The following is a 17,976-nucleotide window of genomic DNA, read 5'->3' as shown; positions in this document are numbered from 1 at the left end:
GCACCTCCACCTCTAATTATCTCCTTTAATTCTTACTGCAATCCCAGGAAGTAGGTGTTAAATTGTAATCCCCATGTTCAGGTGTAGAAACTAAGGCTCAGAGGGTTAAACTACATGCCTAAGCTCATTCTGCTGTGCAGCGACAGAGCCAAGCTCTGAGCTTCCTCTTGTCCAACCAGAGCGCTACCCAGCCAACATTACCTGAGCACCTGCTAGGTGCAGGCACTGTGGAGACTGATAATGACACAAGAATGAGTGCAACATGGACCCTCAAGGACAGAGACAAGAACTATGGAATGCAGAATCACATTATTTCACACCAGGAAAGAACCTTTGTGGTATCTAACTCAGGCTCTGCACTTCATAGATGAGGAGAGCAAGATGCAGACAGGGGCTTCTAGACCAGGGGTCAGCAAACATTTTCTGTAAAACATCAGAGAGTAAAGATTTTGGTCTTTGCAGCCACATGTCTCTACAGCATATTATTCTTGGATTATTATTTTCACAATCCACTCATTTAAAAACGTAGAAACCATTCTTAGCATGAGGACTACACAAAGGCAGCTAGCTGCAGGTAGGGTTGGGTCACAAGCTATAGTTTGCTATCCCTGTTCTAGGGGTCCATGCAGGCAGTTTCTTCCTGAGCTGGGGTTCATTCAACCAACCAACCAATTTTTTGAGCACCTGCTATGTTCTAAGCACTGCGCCAAGAGCTGGAGGCTCCAGAGAATGATGTCACATTTTCCATGCCCTTGGGTTTCCTACAGTTGGTAGGCAAGAGACAGGAAAGGAAATAATGTCACCTCAACATGTGATGGGAGGCTATGCAGGATAGGACACCCGGGACACAGAGAAGCCAGTTCTTCTGGGGGTCTCCTGTGTGCCGCCCCTCCTTGTGACAGACATCACAGCATATTTTAATCACTATTTATTTCTCCATGCCTCCCAAGTCTGTATGTTACATGGGAGCAATGACCTATGTCGACTATTCACTACGCCATCTGGGCACCTAGGGCAAGGCCTGACAGTAGTAATATCTGCAAGCAATATGTGCAGAATAAATGAATAACAGTAACTATGGAGCTCTGGATGCTGGGGTAGAGTGGCTGATAAGGTCTGCTAGAGGAATTTGGGGGAACTGAAGTATTACTCACCCTGTCCCTCTCAGTTGCTGAATGAAGTGGGCTGATTGAGCCTAGAAATACAGCCCCAGGCATCATAAGCATTATGCCCCTTTCTCTCTATATCCCGCTCCAGTTGTCTCCCAACCTCAGCTGACTCACAGCAGCTGTTAATCACACCACAGTCAAGCATGCTTAATTAAGCCCCAGTTACCTACAGCTTCCTAACAAGAGGAAGGGATGGGCCTCTAGCCATATCAGGCCCCAAGAGGGGGATGGGCCAGGTGTGGGATCTGGTGGGGAAATGCATACAGGTGACAATAAGGCATTCACTGTGAACCTACAGTAGAAATGGTGATGATGATGATGATGATGATGATGATGATGATGATGATGATGATAGTGTAGATTTACAGAGCACCTACTGGATGCCAGGCATGGCTTTAACACTTTCTGTGTATTAACTTAAGCCACCTTGTAACAAACTGATGATGTAGATACTATTATTACATCCATTTACAGGTGAGGAAATTGAGCTTAGAGAGGCTACATGACTAGGCCAAGGTCTCACAGCTAGTAAGTAACAGACTTGAAAGGACTTCGCTTTTCCTGTTGCACAGCCACAGGGTAGGAAGCATTTAGGGAGAAGAAGGGCTGCATGTACAGAGCTCGGGCCGCACTGCTCAGTGGCCTGGGCTTCTGCAGATAGTAAGGCCACCTCGACTCACACGCAGGGATCCAATTCCATTTTTAACTCAACCCATATTTATCATATACCTGCTACATGCCAGGCTCTGGGGACACAAGTTAAAGAGACAGAGTCCCTTCTGTAGGGAGCTTGCAGATCAGGATATGTGGGAGCAGCACTATAAATACAGCAATAAATGTACATCCTGGTGCTGGGCTGGGGCAGGAGTAGAAAAGTAGAATTTATTGAATACCTACTAGTACAAGACATCAAGGATAGCAAACTCTTTACCTTTCCTTCATAATCCATAATTAAATATTTATTGATGTGCTCCATTACTATTATGGTTACTGGTGTGATTGATTCTTTTACACTAGACCACATATTCCATGACACAAACCAAGTATCTCGGGGTCTGGCACAGCGCTGAGCATAAAGTTAGTGCTCAATAAGCATTCTTAAATAAATGTATGAGTGAAACATAGTTCCTGCCCTCAAAAAACTAGTGGTTCGGCGGTGGAGTCGGGGTGGGGGGGCGGGGATAAAGACGTGAACAGGTGATTGCAATACAGTGTGATAAGCACAACAGGAACCAGAAGACAAAGTGTGCGTGGAAGCAGGGAGAAGGGACTCACCTGGAGCAAGAGAGCTGGGAAAGGTGTTCTACCAGAAGGAGGTGCTGAAACCAGGTCTTGAAGAAAGAGGAAAAATTTTCCCAGGGAGATGGGAGGGTGCTCAGAGCTCACAGCACAGCTTTGGAAAAGGCACAGAGCTATGACCCACCAGCTGTGTTGAAGAAACTCTAAGTGGCTTCATTAGGCTGAATTATTGGTGGTGTGTGAGTATGGAGGAAGACAAGAGATACTTGTCTTGGAAGAGATACTGGACTAGATCTCACAGGGCCTTGACTGCCATGCCAAGGACATTGGACCTCATTCTTTAAGCAATAAGGAGTTATGGCAGGGTTTTAAGCAGAGTGGTATGTGGTTCAACTTATGTTTTAGAAAATGGCCCTGGCAGGGATGTGGAGAATGCATTGGAAGAAGGTGAATTTGGGGGCAGGCAGACCAGTCAGAGACTGGTGAAGGACTGTGAGTGTTTAAAGTGAGCAGAAACAGTGAGGATGGGCAGGTAGGCAAAAAGAGGCATAAAAGTGAGACCATATGCACAGAACTGCGTGACCCTTTGTGAAAGAGCAAAGAGGTCACTTAAGCTCTTAGAGTATCGGTCTCCTCCTTAAAATGAAGATAGCAGAGTCCTTGTGAGCCTTCACAGAGACAAAGACTAGAAGGGCCACACAGGGTCAGGCAGGCAGTAGATGGCTTTTTCCTCTTTGCACCTTGCTGTTCCTTTGTACTTGCGTTATATTCTCGCTCATGCAGCACAGTCAAGCTCAGAAGGAATAAACAATACTGGGCTAGGGGGAAGATGGTCCCTGGGCTACAGCAGCACCTACATGCCAGAAGCATGGACTTTGGGGGTGAGGTGGGGTGTTCTGCCCAGAACAAGGCTGCCACATCTGTAGGACTCCAGGTCCCAGGCAGATCAAACCTGCTCAGATCTGTTGCTCATACACAGTCTTCTTCCTGAAGAACATAAGCAGAACATTCACTCATTTATCCCACTGAGTCCACTGAGAAAACAAAAACCACTCTATGCCTTTTGAGCAGAAAGATTTAAATCAGCGGTTTGGTTGTACAGGTGACAGAAGAGGTAGGACAACCCAGAGATTAGCAACAGCAGGAAGCCGCCACTTTCCTGGGGCTGCAGGGAGGAGGTAGTGTTCCAGGAGATCAGGAGCTGAGGCTACCAGACTGAAGCTGAAAACATTGCGGATCTGCCAGAGGGAGCTTAGCTATGCAGGAAGGGGCTCTTCAGCAGGAGCCAGAGGAGACATAGGTGCTGCAGAAACCTGGATGGAAATAGAGAGAGGAAGAAATATCCTGGGTTTCCCCATCTTCCCACACTTTACCTTCTTCCTATTACTCTGATTAGCTGAACATATCCAGAAGCCTGTAGGCAAGGGAGCCTGGGAAATGTAGTTCCAAATGCCACAAAACAGGGCAGAGGAAGGCAGGACATAGATCTGGGAGCAACAGGCAAATACCAGCATACTCATTCAGTCTTTCATTCACTCATTCTATAAACATTTATTGAGCAGTTAGATGCCAGAGAGATAAGAACAAAGAATAATTCTAGGTCCTGTCCTCACTGAGCTTAAAGTCCAGCAGTACCTGGACTGAACCTCCCAATGCCCACCCCCAGCCAACCATGGGCACTTACTCAACTAGCCTTGGGGGAGGGAGTTGGTGCAGAGCTTCTGGGGGGCCCTGGACAGTTTCCAGTGTGCCGAGAGGATGGAGCCAGGCTCTGCTTGGGCTGTGGATTTGGAGGAACAAGGAGCTCAGCCAGCTCTGCCTCCTCCCCAGCTGAAAGCTCACAGCTCAGAATGAAATGTCTCCAAAGAAGGAAGAAAACGCTTAAATTCCTCTGTTTGTCTTTGGAGACTGGGAAGTGAGGATCTAATGATCATGAAACATGCGGGTTGCTCAGAAGTTGTCTTTGAAACCTCCCCAGACCAGTTTGTCAAGGAGCAACAAGGCCTTTCAAAGCTGCCTGGCTCCAGACTTCCTCTCCTTCATAGGTAGCAGGCAGCGGCTAATTACCTGGAGATGTTAAATGCACCCTAATTCATTGGAGAAGTCCCAGGTTTCTGGAGAACTAGTAGCAGGGCTGGTGCACTGAGTACTTGCACTCCTTTACCTACCCACCCACCCCCCAGCCTATGTCACCCTGCCAGCCTAGGCCCTCTGAGATTTCCTCCTCAATGCCTAGCTTGCCTTCCCCACTCCCTCACACAGGTCTGCGCTCACACACTGCTGTTTCCTCAGGTCTTATCTTCTGGAATCTGTTTCTTCCATGAAAACTGTTTAGACGTACCAGCTACACCCCAAGTCTCTGCCTTCAGTGGGGCCCTTATACACTACCCTCCTCATGTACAGGCCAGGGGCTGCCTTCAGTGGCCATCACTCAGTGCAGAGACTTTCTGCATGAAAAGGGTTCCAACCTAGCCTGCTAAGTGTTCACGCCAGTCCGAGGGAAGCAGGAGAACCAGGGCAGGAACACTCCACACTTCACACATAGACTCTTACAGACAGGTGATCTGGCCTTGAAACAAAGCCTGACAATAATACCGCTTTCTGAGACCTTGGGTAAACACACCCCTTTCTGGGCCTTAGTTCCTCATATGTAAAGCAAGGAGGTTGTACTATCCCAGAGCTTCTCAACCTGTAGCTTGCATCAGAGTCATCTGGAGGACCTAAGCATAAATTGCTGGGCCCACACCCAGAGTTCTGATTCAACAGGTCTGGGGTGGGGCCTGAGAATCTTCATTTCTAACAAGTCTGCAGGCAAAACTATGGCTTCTCGTCCAGGCACCATACTGGAGAAGTAATGGGCTACATAGATGGATTTTAAGCTGTATTTGACAAAGCACCAAGGGGCTACAGGAAGCTCACTCACTCAAGGGGCAAGTAGGAGTGGTGATGGGGGACCAGGGGATGCTGAGTAGGTGGCCACCAGTCCTCAACCATCTTACTCTCAGCAGCTGGGCTTTAATTAATTTTATTTGTTTGCATGTCAAGGTAAGAGTTGGTCAGAACCAAGGTCCCATGCTTTAGGTGAAATGTTTGGAAATCTGTCAACTAGACTAGCACTCAGGGTTATCCCTGCCAGTTCTGACATTCCAAGGTCCTGAGCTCATTCCATACCCCTTCTTGGGCTTCTACCTCCCTTTTCTTCTTTATAGTCAAGAAGGAGGTGGTGGGGAGCAGCAAGAACAAGCCTGAGGAGTCAGGTCTTTTATCAAAGGGAATAAGTACAAAAGCTCGTGAGTTCCTGAGTCATTGTCATGTGAAGGCACATTTCAACCCAGAGATGTACCTCAAAATGGTGTAGAATATGTGTGTCTGTGTGTGCATGCACACACGCACATACACCCTCTCTGATTGCAGCCCTCACCCTGAGAAGGACCCTGCAGCCTAGATGAGTTCAAAATTTCCTGGAAAACATAGAGTAGCTAAACTGCAGTTGGATGAGGTAAGGGGTGGTGCATGTGTGTGTGTCCACACATTTGCATGTATGATGTCTGTGCATACAAATACCTAACAGAGAGAGAGAGATTTTAATTGGAACAGACAGGGTGCAGATAGATTCTAAATAAAGTAAAAGTCTCCTAAAGATCATCAGTTCCAAACCGCTCAGATATCTGATGAGGAAACCAAGGTTCCTCTGGAGCTTGCGCCAAGATTTCCTGACTCCTGGGTCCATGATCTGCCCCTGCTCTACCTGACGTCAAAGCCCCCGCCACATACCAATGACACCAGCTGAAATCAACGAAATATCATGGCAAATGTAAAAAAAATGTTCACAGAAAAGAATCTAAGGCAAACAGATCCCTTCACAGTCCTGCCTGTCACACCCACGCAGCCATCCCCAGCCAGCTGCTCCTGGGTGCCACTTCCAGGAGTGGCCTGCCAGACTGTAGCCAGGCTGGGAGAACCTGCAAAAAAGCAGTGAGGAGAAAAAACAAGAGGAGAAATAGCCCAGATCCTTTAAAGACTAATGGGGTTCTCTAGGACCCTGAGTTGTACATGGGTTGAAGAGAAAGGAAGACCAGCAGACAAGAAGTTGAGAAGCAAAGAGATAGACTCTGTGTGTGTGTGTGTGTGTGTGTGTGTGTGTGTGTGTGTGTGTGTGTGTAAAGGAGACAAACAACAGATTATCATATTGTGGGTGTGCTTGTACAAACCCAAGATAGGCCAATAGGGCATTATGCGGGCCAAGGGAGGAAACACACACACTTGAATGTGGATGGGGCTGGGAACAGGAAAATGACAGGAGGTGAAGTGCTGTCAGAGTAAGTAAGCCAGGATGCAGCCATGTTTGTGTCTGTGGTCGAGTACGTGACAGAGGACGACAGAGCATGTCTGTGCATGTGTGTAGTACGGAGTATGCTCCAGGGACCTGGAGAGAGAGTGAGGGCAGGCAAGCCATGGACTTTACTACATTCAGCAGCCCACAGGACAGGACACCCCTCAAGACGTGCTTTCACACTTCTGGGGGACAGGCAGCCACCTTCCCTTCTCTGGGCCCCCTTCTGACAGCCTCCCTCAGCTGCTTTCAAGGTCCTCTCCTGTCTTCACCTCCCACACTTTCCATTCCACCCCTCTGCAGGAGTTTCCTCCTTCCTCCCCAGGAGTTAATGTCCATGGAATATGCTAGTCTCCATCCCTGAACAAGTCTCTCTGCTCTCTGCTCTCTGCTCTCAGTACGGCAACCACCAATACCTGCCAACCCCGCACCCACTTCTATCTCCAAGCAGTGCACTAAGTGCAAACCTTGAGTTATACAACCCGTCATCAAATTTTGTCTCTACTTCATACTGTGTGACCTTGAGCAATACTTAGGCCTTTCTAAGCTCTAGTTTCTTCTGTTAAAAGAAAAAGAAAGAATAGAGTTCTTGTGAGGATTAAATGAGATAACATATGTGAAATCCCTGGCATTGTGCCCACCACAAAGTAGGTACTTTCCTTTCTAACCTTTTTAATTCATGTTCTCAGAGGTAGGTTTTTGTTTTAAAGCCCCAGGGACTTCCCAAATAGCTCCATATTCTTGAAATCCTAAAGTGGAAGTGCCTTTAGGAGACACATGGACCAAGCCCCACCTCATCCCATTTTAAGTGAAGACATGAGGCTTGTACACACATAACATGTATTAATAATGAAACTAAGAGCAGAACATTACCATCAGCCTTCAGCTTTTTGCCTTCAGCCAGAGCCAGAGGATATTCATAGAGATATTCTTGGAAGGTTTGTTTCCCATTGGTTTGGGGGTAAGACTAAGCCCTGAGGTGTAGGCTGGGGCAGAGGTCGGAGAAGGACAGAGCCAGGCCTCCTTCCAGAGTCCCGAACAATTCAGCTCTGACCCCAAACTTGCATTCTCACTTAGCAAAGCCAAAGCTCTGCAGAAAAACAATCCCATCCCCATTCTCCCCACTGCCACTTAGAAGGCAGTTTAGTGCCCTACTGCATCTCTCGTATATGTCCCTTGAAGGTTAGCTCCCACCCATATTAAGTGAACATAAAATTTTCCCAACCACATGTCGTACTCTCCATGAAAGAAAGATCTCAAGTCATTGAAGGCTTCTGCATCACATAATACTTCTGTGGCACAGACCAATGCCTATAAATGTGGCTCTTCATCTTGGCTCTGTGTCCTTCACACACTCCAATCATGGCCAACAGAATCTACAGTGCTAAGGACTGAAGGACTATGCTGAAATATGCCCCTCCCTGGATGACAAAAATCCCAGAGGAAGAGCTAAAGCTGACTGCCAAGAGGACAGCAGAAGTCATGTTCCTTGTATTTTCTCATCACACACAATAGGAAGGCTCCTGGAAAAGCAGGCTAGTGCATGAACAGGAGGTGACTGCAGCAGGGGGAGGTCTGGCTGGAAAAGAGAGCGGGACATGCCAGGCACCAAACAGTTGGGAAGAGAAATGCTGAAGAGGCACAGGGATATCAGGCAGTAAGGGGACATAGCTGGGGGACCGATTTGGCAGGAACCAGGGACCAGATGATTAGAAGCATTTCCAGGTTTCCCTTCCTCAACCCCTCCTGCAATGACAAAGCAATCCCCCCACTCCCACCCAACCTTCAGGTGCTTCCAGGGTCACAGGAGGCCGGGAGGGAGGCAGGGACCAGCACAGAGAATTTGGGGATTCCTGTGCCCATGTGCTTCCTTAGTCCTAGAAAGAAAAAGCCAGCAACCACAACAAGTTAGAGAACCCTGAGTATGCAGTTACTCCTTACACTTCAATACCTAATTGAGGAAGAAGAGGGCAATGAGAAAGAGACTTCCTCCTAAAGGCCTGTCCTCGGTTCCCTGTTCCTCTCCATATAAGCAGGGGCCAGTTGTATCCTGCTCATCTGTACCATGTCACCTAATATGTAGGAGTCATGCCATTCACTCCCTCCCCCAAAACTCATTTATCCAAATACATTATACATTACAAATATCTAATGTGGTTTATGCATTCATTTATTTAGAGAGCCAGTATAGCATTGCAGTTAAAAGCAAGGACTCTGGTGACAAACTGCCTGGTTTGAATACCAACTCTACCTGCTGATGGCTGTGTGACCTTGGGCAAGTTACTTAACCTCTCTGTAGCTCAGGTTCCACATCTGTAAAAAAGGGATAACATTAGTAACTACCTCGTAGGACTATTGTAAGGTTTAAATGGGTTAATATATGTCAAAAGCCTAGAATACTGTCTAATACATAACAGAAGCTAAAGAAGCTCTAGCTACTACTATTATTATTCGGTCATCAAGAAGTTATTGAGCACTGACAACATGCTAAGTACTGTTCCAAGTCCTAGGATCCCATGGTGAGCTATTCAGACATGGCCTGTATTCTCAGGGAGCTTATATTTTAGTGGGGGAGACAAACATTCAATAATCACTTAAAAGTTACATATTTATAAATTGTGATGAGCTAAAAAAGCAAAGAATAGAGAGTACTGAGAGTGTATAACATGGAACTTAACAGATTTGCAGGTCAGGGAAGGCTCTAGTGAGTATGATGCTTATCTCGCTCTCCCCCCACACCCTGCTGTGTCCAGGCACTCTGGGTGTGCCATTACCAGAAGCAGGTGCCCACCAGTGACAAAGCCCATCTGTGCCCTTCACAGGTCTGGCAGTGTGTCTACTCCCTCTCAGTATGAGAAACCCACAAAGGGGCCAGTTCCCACCATCTCCACTGCCACTACTACCGCCCCACTTCTGGTCCTGCGGTAGCCTGGGAATAGAACCAGGAGTCCTGCTCTGAGTCTTCCCATTGTCCAATCAAGAGCGGGCACTCTTCCTATGAAGTTTTCTGGCATAATTTGGTCATTCTGAAAATTATGACTATTCGTCGGAGTCCCACCTGCTCCCTTAGAGACTGTCTTAAATCCGATCTCCAGTCAGGATGATAAAGCAATTGTGTGCTAGGTAATTTACAGCTAACTTAGCGAATTTATTCAGTTGTCTCATTTAATGATCACAATAACTTTACAACATTGTCATTATCTCTATTATTATACCTATTTTACATATAAAGAAACTGAGGCTCCAAAAGGTAAAGCCACTTTCCCAGGTCTTTTGCCATCTACAGGTCACTCGGCTTATTAGTGGAACATCTAGGACTCTAATCAACCTAGGTTTTCCTGATTCTAGACCCCGCAATCTTAAAACAACATAATATGGTCTTTTTAATAACATGAACGATAAAAAACAATTATAATAACTATACTGTATAACACTTTCTAAGTGGCAGGTGCCATTTTAAACACTTTACACATTTAAATCATTTACTCCCCATAATAACCCTATGAGATAGATGTTATTGTTATCCTTTGTTTACATGTGAGGAAACTGAGGCACAGAGAGGTTAAACCATGAACCCAAGACCAGTTAGATGAGTCACAAGGTAGAGATGCCATGATGAATCATAGAATGGTAGAGCTGGGAATGACCTTAGGATTAAAGGTAAAGGACCTGGAGAACTGGAGAATTATTTTTGTTTTGGGCCTTGCACCTATCGCACCATCCTGCCACCATCACCAGCACACCACAGTTTGCACATCAAGAGCTTAGCCTCTTTCCCCTGGAAAAAAAAAATAAGGAGATGGGTTCGTTTGGGAGTTGCCCCTGGCGGGAAGCAGGAAGCTCTTCCAGCAGTTGAGTGATATAGGAGCACAGAAGAAGAGGCAAGAGCAAGGGTAGGCCAGTGGCCTGCAGCCCAGCAAGGTGACTTGTCGTTGTTTTTCTTCCTCCTCTGGCTCTGTGGGCTCCATCCTCCAGAGGTTTGTGTGAAGGACAGAGCAGAGCATAAAGAGAAAGGAGCCCATAGTATGAGGCTGAGGAGGCCCTACAAGCAGACTGGATGCTGACGTTAGTGATCCCTGGGGTTGGGAAAGCAGGGCCAGCAGAGTGTTGGGAAGGGTGCTGAGAATCCTGCAGAGGTGGTGCCCTCCCTCCTACTCAGAAGCATCTAGCAGAGGCCTTGTGCTGAGCTAGCATGTTTTTGCCTGCTAGCTGGACCACAAAATTGGAGGAAACATCCATAAAGTTCCTGAGCTTCCTCGATGGCCAGAAGCCCTGCCAGGGGGGCTGCTGGTTCCCCCTCTATTTGGTCTTAATTTCTATGATTTGCAGGTTCCAGGCTCACTGAGGGCCATTCCCCATTGTGATGGATGGACACAAGAGTCAGCCTGGTGAGTCAGTCCCCACAGGCTCTGGGCTGATCCAACAGGGTCTTATGGGGTGCAGGGCAACCTAGTCCTCCACCAGGGCTCATCCAGAGCCCCAGGTCCTAAACTCGCAATAGCACAGTCCTTTCTTCTAGTTAACCTCTGCAGTTAACCTTCCCATCCCTTCATACAGAAATAAGACATGAAAAGAGAAAGACCTTAGTACAAGGGCTCAGGCTGGAGCTCTGTCACATCCTCCTGAAAGCCCTTCCCAGGGCCTGACACATAGTAGGTGCTCGATAAACACATATTGCTCCACTGCTTTGCTGATCTAGAGAAACTTGGCCTTATACCACATGAAACCTGACACTGTCTGCCTCCTGCTCTCTGATTCCGCTTTTATCACAGTGACTAAGGTACAAAACTATAGAGTCAGGCTGCCTCAATTTAAATCCCAAATAGAGCCTGCCCACCTCTCCTTGGCTGCCGGAAAACTTTGCCTCCAGTTTTCCTCATCAGTGACGCCTCCATCCTCCCTGAATACTGGAGGCGGCAGGGCTCAAAAGTCTGTCTCCACTAAATGTTGTACTTTTCAAGAGCCAATGAAGCTCAAATTGGTAGCCTCTCATAGTCCTTACTACTGGTAAGGTAATCTTGGGTAAGATATTTAGCATCTCTGTGCCTGTTTCCTTATCTTTAAAATGAGGGAAATAAGACTACATACCTCACTGGTCTATTAGGTGAAAAAATTCAAGTATGAATGGTGTTGGGAAAACTGGACAGATACGTGCAAAAAAATGGAGTTAGACCACTCTCTTAGATTATATAAAAATAAATTCAAAATGGATTAAAGACTTAAATGTAAGACCTGAAACCATAAAACTCCTGAAGAAAACATAGGCAATAAACTCTCTGATATTGCTTTTAGTAATATTTTTTTGTATATGTCTCCTCAGGCAAAGACAATAAAAGCAAAAATAAATGGGACTACAAGGCTTTCGTAACCCAAAGGAAACTATCAGCAAAGCTAAAAAGCAAACTAATGAATGGGAGGAGATATTTACAAATGATACATCTGATAAAGGGTTAATATCCAAAATATATAACAAAATCATACAGCTCAACATCAAAACAAAATTCAATTGAAAAATGGTCAGAGGACATGAATAGACATTTCTCCAAAGAGGATATACAGATGGCCAACAGACACATTAAAAGATACTCAACATCACTAATCATCAGGGAAATGCAAATCAAAACCATAGTGAGATATCACCTCACACCTGTCAGAATGGTTATCATCAATAAATCAACAAACAACAAGGACATGGAGAAATGGGGATTCTTGTGCACTATTGGTGGGATTATAAATTGGTACAGCCACTATGGAAAACAGTATGAAGATTCCTCCAATAGTTAAAATAGAACTATCATATGACCCAGGAATTCTAACTCTGGGTTTTTAGCTGAAGAAATCAAAACTTTAATTCAAAAAACTATGTTCATTCCAGCATTATGTACAACAGCCAAGATATGAAAGCAACCTAAGCGTCCATTGATAGACAAATGCATAAAGATGTGATGCGTATATAAAATATAATATTATTCAGCCATAAAAAAGAATGAAATCTTGCCATTTGCAGCAACATGGATGGAACTATTATGCTAAGTGAAATAAGTCAGACAAATAAAATACCATATGATTTCACTTATATGTGGAATCTAAAAAACAAATGAACAAATAAAACAGAAACAAATTCATAGATATAAAGAACAAATTGATGATCACCAGATGGGAGGGGTGTTGGGGGCTGAGTGAAAAAGTTGAAAGAGATTAAGAAATACAAATTGCCAGTTATAGTATGCAGCATAGGAAATATAGTCGATAACATTGTAATAAGTATGTATATAGTGTCAGGGGGTACCAGACTTATTGGGAGGATCAGTTTCTAAGTTATATAAATGTCTAACCACTATGCTATACACCTGAAACCAAAATAATATTGCATGTCAACTAGAATTGAAAAATAAAAACTATGTATATCTCAAAGAATAAACTGATAGTTGCCAGGTGGGAAGGGTATTAGGGGGCTGGGTGAAAAAAGAGAAGGGATTAAGAAGTACAAATTGGCAGTTACAAAATAATCACAGGGATATAAAGTACAGAATAGGGAATATAGTTAATAATATTATAACAACTATGTATAGTGTCAGGGAGGTACTAGGCTTACCAGGGGGTTTACTTCATAAATTATATAAATGTGTAATCACTATTCTATACTCCTGAAACTAATATAATAATGAATGCCAACTGTAATTTAAATTAATTTAATTTTTTTTTAATTTTAAGAAAAACCAAAAAAATAGAAATCAAAACCTTGGGAAAAAAATATATGTATATCTAATTTTATATGTTCAAAAATAAAAATTTATTGTTTGCATTAAATATCACCAAGTTAAAAAAAAGTTCAAGTTTGTTGTGGTAGCAGAAAAATGGGCTTTAAAAAATGTCCATGCCCTAACCCCTGGGACCTGTGACTATGTTATCTTACATAGCAAAGGGACTTTGTAGATGTGTTTAAAGTATGGCCTTTGAGATGGAGAGATTGTTCTGGATTGTCTGGGTGGGTCCAACCTAATTACATGAGTCCTTAAAAGCAAAGAATCTTTTCCAGCTGGATTACAGAGAGATGTGACTACAGAAGAAGCATCAGAGATACAATGTTGCTGGCTTCAAAAATGGAAGAAAAGGCCACAAGACAAGGAATGCAGGCCTCGGAAAGCTATAATATAAATGTAGGGAAAAGGAATCAGCCCTAGAATCACCAGAAAAAAATGCAGCCCCTTCTACACCTTGATTTTTAGCCCAGTGAGACCTTTGTCAGACTTCTAACCCACAGAACTGTGAGATAATAAATTTGTATTGCTTTAAACCACTAAGTGTGTAGTCAGTTGTCACAGCAGCAATAGCAAACTATTACATAAATATAAGCACTTAGAACAGTGTCTGGCACATAGTAAGAGCTCAATAAATGTTAGCTCTTTAATATTAATAACATCATCATCATCATGATTATTGTTATAATACAGAGTAGAATATACAGACACATTGTTGCCTCCACCCCAGGGCAGCTGCCTCTCCAGCCTGAGCTGCTCAGAGCACATACCTCACTTCACTGGATATTGGAGCTGAGTGCAAGGCAGCCAGGGGATGGAGAACATTCTCAAAACAAAATGTCACTTGGCACAGCCACCTTCAGAGCAAGAGACAGATGATCAGCTTCCCTGTAGTCTCTTTCTTTTAAAGGACAGGGGTGGTGGGCACCTTGCGAGGGTGGGGTATGCCTGCCTGGCCCAGGCAGAAGGGCATGCCTGTAGCTGTCACTGCAGAGATGACAGCTCCGGGGCTTAATCATGCTTCATTCCAAACCTACACCACTGAAGTGCTGAGGAGACAGAGTGGCCAGGAAAAGCTTGGCCATTCTAATGGTTTGACATCCAAAACTTGTACCTGATATGTTGTGTGGGAATGAGCAGGACCTACAGTAGGAAGAACTTTGAGTTAGACAAAGAGGTAACTTTCTCTTGTGAAAGAACATCAAATGCCAGATAATATAGGATTTACTGAGAAGATCCAAAAGAATGAGAAGGGATACCTCTTCTGAACAGCTATGTGCTGGGGTGGGAGTGGGGAGGGAGATGAAACAGTCTCCAGAGGCCCAGCCTTTGATCAGCAGTAGGTTGCCTCACAGAATAAGCTCCTCAGTGCCTGCTCCCACACCAGCTCATTTTCAGTCCATCCCCTGACCAAGTGAAAGTGAAGCTTTTCCCCCACAGAAACTTCCCAGCCTGCCCACCTCTCCTTTCTCCCTTCCAGAAGCCCTTTGCCTCCAATTTTCCTCCTCAGTGACCCCACATCCTCCCTGGATACTGGGGAGCCTCAGAAATTTGTCTCCACAATATCTTTTACTTCTCAAAAGCCAATAAGGCCCAAACTGGTAGCCTCCCATAGTCTCGGTTCTAGGGTAAAACCCTTTGCCTCAGACTGAGCCCAGTGTAAACACCAAACTATCTAACAGTGCCCTCAGATCTCCCCCATCTCAGATGACAAGGGCCATATCCCTTTAGACCCGTGACAAAGGCACAATTAGACTGTAAGTTCCCTGAGAGTAGAGTTCATGCCTGTCTATTCATCACAGAGCCTGGCACAGATTAGGCCTCCAGAATCATTTGTTGAATAAGGGAACACCCTCTAAAAGAGTCTACGGCCTTCTCAGAAGGCCCAGGAAAAATCCCAAGTCCTTCCCATGTCCCTCTAAATGGAAGTTCAGCAGAAAGGGCTGCTCCAAAGAGACCAGCTGCTCAGGAGTGACTGGAGACAGGGGTGAGCTAGACCTCCCAGGGGAGCCCTGACCTCAGCCCAAGGGCCCATTCCAAGTGGATCACCCACCGTCAGCTCAGACCTGCCTCCCTTCCTTCCCTACCCCCAACCTTCCTCTCTATCCCAGATTGAGCTCTAAGCTGATGTTTTCCCACTGCTCCCTGCTCAACCAGCATTCTTGGGCAGTTAATGGACAGTAGAACCTCACCTTAGTCCTCCCTCCATAGTCATTATGCTTCATTCCCCTAACCCAACATCTCACTCTCTGATAAAGAAACTCTCCTTATCACACCCTACAACTTGGATTCCAACAACAAGGAGGCAGTCTGCATGGAGACCTTGCAGGTCCACTGCTGTTCCTTGTAGTGCCCCTGCACAAATTAAAAAAAAAAAATACCTCGTATGCCTGGTGAGAATAGCATAGGCTAGATTATCAGCCCCCATCCACCTCTTGGCCAAGTGTCTTTGCACAACGTACAGTCTGCCCACCTGCACACAGCAGCCTTATTTGACAGACTTCAGGGAGTACACACATTGAAGGGGCCTGATAGACCAACAGGGCTTAACCTCTTATTTTACAAATGAGGAAGTAGAGACCCAAAAGGGCAGGATAATTCATCAAGGTCACACACCAAGCTGGTGGCAGATCCAAGGCCAAAGATCCCAGTGTCCTGACTCCAATCTAGTGTTTGTTCCCTTGCCCTACTCTACCCAAGTCTTACTCTTGAACACAGATGACAAAGCCATGACGGCAGGAGAGCTCCTGAAAGCTGCACCTGGAGAAGCCTTCTTGCACTGATCAGAAGTGATAACCTTACCCCCAAACTCTGTCTAGACATAAAATCGAACATAAAACACTGCCTAACCCTCAGCTGATGTGGAATGGAAATATAGATCTTCCCCATTTATTTCCCAGCCAACCAACCACATTTATCCTATGCTACATCACTATGAGTATGTCCTCTAGTATCTGTCTAGACCAACACATCTGTCTTGGCCTGGAAACTCCCAAAGTTTCTTGCTTCAGAACCCCTGAATACATAACTACTCAGAAGATGACTTTAAATTCAGATGGTGAGGCAATGGTGATGGAGGAGGAGGGGAGGAGGGGGAGGGACAGGGGAAGGGAAAAGGGAGGAAGAGAAAGAAGAAAAGGGCAATTTCTGGTCTCCTAATTCCTTGTCCAGGGTTCCCAATTGCCACATAACACCACTGGGGTCTGCTTCCCAGAAAAGGTGGTGAAGATACACACACACACACACACACACACACACACACACACACACACATGCTCACTCTCTCACTCTCTGGGTGCTGCCTGCAATTTCACATGGTGACTAAGCTCAGGCAGAGTTAGAGCTCCTGGTTTTGAATCTTGGCTTTGCCACTTTTGGCTATGAAATTTCAGGCACACACCTTAACTTCTTTGTGCTTCAGCTCTCCTCAATATAATGGACTAACAACAAACATGACTTCATAGAGTTTTATAAAGATTATTATATGGGTGACACTTAGCGCAGTGCCTGACTGATAGCAGGTACTCAGTAAACATTGGCTGTAACTATATCAAGGTGCTGTTTCTTGACACTTTGTCCTGGCTCTGCTTTCCTGTAGTGGCAGACAGGAGGAATGTCTAGGCTGCCCAGCACAGTTTCTAATTCAGTATTCCAATTGTCAGAGAAGATCCCAGAGTCCTGCCAGTAAACTGCCTTGGGAAGTAGTGAGCTCTCTGTCACTAGGAGCAAGTGAGCAGAATCCAGATGTGCATTTGGCATGAATGTGGCAAAAGCAGGGTGGGAGTCAGGGATCTCTTCTCAAGTCCATTCCAATCCCAAGACTGTGAATATGTGAATAAACCTACATCTCCCAGCACCCATGTGAGCACAAATAGAGACATACAAAGGCACACTCTCCACACTGGCTTTGGGGATCAGGAAGGAGTGTTTTAAACCAGGCAAGCCATCAGCCCCACCCAAACCCTCCCCTAGCACCCAGCGATTCCTGTGTACACACAGCCATCCAGGTGGCAAGCAGAAGCTTCCAGGCAGGCACCAAGTGGGATTTCAATTAGCCTGTTTTCTACCACTCCCAGTTGTCTTTTTATGAGAACCAACTGTCAGCCACCATCCCACCACCCTTACTGCGGCCTAACTGTAAGAAAGGGGTGGGTCAGGAACCAGGACTGGGGCAAGGTAGTAGGGTATTGGGTCTACCTCAGATGTAGATGGACTGGTAGGAAACCTGGGGCAGTTCTGGAAGCCCAGGACTCTAAAGGGTCAGAGTGCCCAGAATTTGGAAGCTGTGAGAGGTAAGGACTTCCCTGTCACAGAAGTGATGAAGCAGGAATTTGTAGAATGCTCAGAAGCACCACCTCTAGCCAAAGGTCAAATCCAACTACACCTCTAGGGGTAAGATAAGAAGAGAGATTCAGGGAATCCTTGCTGCCAAAACTGTTCCTGCCCCCGCCTTCTCCAGCCTCCCATCCCCCTT

The 17,976-nt window shown here is 45.6% G+C and overlaps 1 long non-coding RNA gene across 2 annotated transcripts in view; it reads right to left on the bottom strand.

Moving 5' to 3' along the window:
- Window positions 1–207: 207 nt before the first annotated feature.
- The window catches only part of LOC120605717 (uncharacterized), a 29,267-nt gene continuing 11,498 nt past the window's right edge, over window positions 208–17,976 (bottom strand). For both annotated transcript variants that reach the window (XR_005653689.1, XR_005653690.1), the window contains exons 2-3: window positions 14,273–14,359; window positions 208–423 (exon numbers count right to left, since the gene is read on the bottom strand). This is a non-coding gene — a long non-coding RNA (uncharacterized LOC120605717). The remainder of the gene's footprint in view (window positions 424–14,272; window positions 14,360–17,976) is intronic.

The sequence above is a fragment of the Pteropus medius genome, unplaced genomic scaffold, assembly GCF_902729225.1.
Source record: "Pteropus medius unplaced genomic scaffold, Ma_sr-lr_union100, whole genome shotgun sequence".
NCBI lineage: Eukaryota > Metazoa > Chordata > Mammalia > Chiroptera > Pteropodidae > Pteropus > Pteropus medius.
This window is presented reverse-complemented; position numbering and strand designations above follow the sequence as displayed.